Raw genomic sequence first — 2,948 nt, 5'->3', positions numbered from 1 at the left:
AGGGATTGAACTCAGGCCCTTGTGCTTGCCACGCAAGTGCTTATTCTACTGAGCCATCTCCCCGGCCCCCACCAGCTGTCTTTTCCAGGTCACAACTAATCAACTCTTCCTTGGAAAAAGATTTTTCTTGGGTTTGGAAATAGAGACAAATGGACTATCCATTCTGTTCGCCTGAGGAGCCTCCTCGAGTTTTTGTTTTTTCTTTTTGATTTTTCTTGTGTCTCCTCATGTTCCTCTGGAGTATTACTGTTTTCTGAAGATGCCAGAGCAGCCAGTGCAGCCAGCCGCTTCTTTGCCTTCTTCAAGTGCTTCTTCTCCTGTGTCTCTAGCTTCTTGGTGATTTCAGCAGCGGCTTCCTCTGAACCATCGCCTCCTTCATAATATCCAGATTCTTCTGTGGAATCTCTCCAGTCTCGTAGAAGGACAGGCACTCCTCAGCTTGTTCTCGAAGCTTCTCCCCAGCACACTGGTGGGTACCTCAGAGAAGCAATCGATTCTGGAGGTAATACTGCACTTGTTTGCCAGGTATTGGGAGATGCGGCCTTTGTTCTTGACAGCTGCTCGGTCAATGAAGGTGGAGTGGAAAATGAGTACGTATTTTGGTGTGTTACCCCTTGTCTTCAGGGCTCTGGAAATTACGTGCCTTTGCTGGGCACTGGGAATCACTCAGACACCAGGACTGGCTTGAAATAGGTTTTGCTAAACTTCTTAGGCTGGACTTGAATTTGTGATCTTCCTGCCCTGGGCAAAAACACCACCCAGCTGATTTTTATGTTTTTTTTTTGTTGTTGTTGTTTGTTTGTTTGTTTGTTTGTGGAACCGAGGATTGAACTCAGGCTCTTGCGCTTGCCAGTCAAGCACTTATTCTACGAGCTATCTCCCCAGCCCTGATTTTTATGTTTTAAAGGATATGCCAGCCTCCCCAAGTCCCTCAAACTCTGCCTATTCATTTTATTTTGTACCTTCTAGATTCCATGATTTTTTAAAAATGTATTTAGTATAAGGTCTACAGGCTCTCACTACACAGATCAGACTTGTAGTGATCCTCCTGTTTTCAGCCTCCCAAGTGCTGGGATTACAGATGTGCGCCACTGCACCCAGTCTCAATCACAGTCTCAGTGCACCCTGGGGCCAGCACACCACGCCAGGGATCTAACCCAGCTGTTGTGCTCTGCCTAAGCACGTGCTTAGGTACTTTAGTCCACTGAGCTATCAGGCCAGCCATAAGGATTTTTTGTTGTTGTTGTTGTTGTTGTCATCTCAGGCTGCCTGAAGGGTGGGTCTGGTGTTGGGTCTGGTGTGGTATATGGAGCTCAGGATCAAACTGCAGTGCCCTGTGCCTGACTGAGTTTGCCGAAGCAAGGGCTTTAATCTAACAGACAAGCCTAACCCCCATTTTCTTTTTTTTTTTTAATTAATTAATTAATTTGTGTGTGTGTGTGTGTGTGTGGCCAGCTCAGCCCACCAGGGGGCGGGGCTGGCTGGCATGTGGTGCTGGGGGATTGAACCGTGGTCCCTGTGCTTTGCTAAGCTTGTTCTAAGTAGGTGCTTTAGACCACTGAGCCATCTCATCAGCCTGATGGAATAAGGGTTTGGTTTTTTTTTTTGCTCCGAATGCCCTCAGGGGTGGTTTGGCTGGCTGGAGTGTTGTGGGGATCTAACTACAGCAACCTGAGGCTGACAGCTTTGTGGAAGCAGCCACTTAAAGAACTGAGCTAAGGCCAGGCCCCCCATTTTATTTCTTTAAATTGTGTTTCTGGGGAGAGAACTTAGAGCCTTGCCCTGGCTGGGTAAGTACTTAGCCCGAGTTCTTACAAACAAACAAAATGTATTATCAAGCACTATCCATACTGCCTAATTTTCTCTGAAGGATCCTGTGTTCTAATAACCGTCTTTACTCCCTGCACGTCAGGTCCCCTTGGGCCGCCTGGGTCCTGTCAGTCATCACCTTTCAAGTGGCGTACTGCACTGCTTGACCTCTCTGTGCCCACTTGGCTTGCCCAAATTGCTCCCCAGGAAAAAAGGAGTGCACACATGGCCCTCCCTTCTTGTCTTCCTTTCCTTGTCTCTAATTCTCATTCTCTCATATATTCTCTGTCTCCCTTTCCCCCACCTTCAAATAAATTGTCTGCTTTTGTTTTAAACTGCTCTATGGTTCCTTTTCTGTCCTGGGGTTAGGCTCGCCAGGAGCCGTGTGTTCCTGCAGTGCAGCGGCACAGTGTGGTGTTCATCCCTCCCCAGATGTTACACAACTACACATGGAGTTGATCGTTGTTATGGCTTTCACTGACTTTTTTTTTTTTTTTTTGGCGGAACCTGGGATTGAACTCAGGCCCTTGCAAGCTAAGCTATCTCCCCAGCCCCTCTGATGGTTTTTTTTTTTTTTTCTTGAGGCGGTCTCACTGTGCAGTTCAGGCTGGCCTTGAACTCACTTTGTAGCCCAGGCTGGTCTTGAAGTTAAGGCAATCTTCCTGCCTCAGCCTTGAGTGCTAGGATTACAGGTGAGCAACACCAGGCCCAGCTGTTATAGTTTAATGAAGCTAAAAAGCTACAGTAAATGCTATAAAAGCTGAACAAAAAATCTTTAAATTCCATAGCTAAAATTGTCCATAAAAACCACCACACTCCATCTTTCTACAACTAAAACTGGAGGGACTTGTGACAGAAATATCAAGACTTTTAGGGCTGGCCAAATAGCTCAGCGGATTAAAGTGCCTGCAAGCAGGCATAAGGTCCAGGGGTTCAATCCCAGGCCTGCCATGTCAGCCCCGCCCCCCCAGGGCATGCTGAGACAGCAATTGAGACTGGGCATGGCGGCGCCTGCCTGTAGCCTGTAATCCCAGCTCTTGGGAGGCTGTAAACAGGTGGATCACTAGGAGTCCAATGATCTGGTAGTGAGACCCTGAACATCCTGTAGACCCTTCCCTAAAAAATAGACTTTTAGATAA

The sequence above is a fragment of the Octodon degus genome, unplaced genomic scaffold (assembly GCF_000260255.1).
Source record: "Octodon degus isolate 3935 unplaced genomic scaffold, OctDeg1.0 scaffold00093, whole genome shotgun sequence".
Lineage (NCBI taxonomy): Eukaryota > Metazoa > Chordata > Mammalia > Rodentia > Octodontidae > Octodon > Octodon degus.
The sequence above is the reverse complement of the archived record's forward strand: the minus strand, read 5'-3'. Positions refer to the sequence as shown.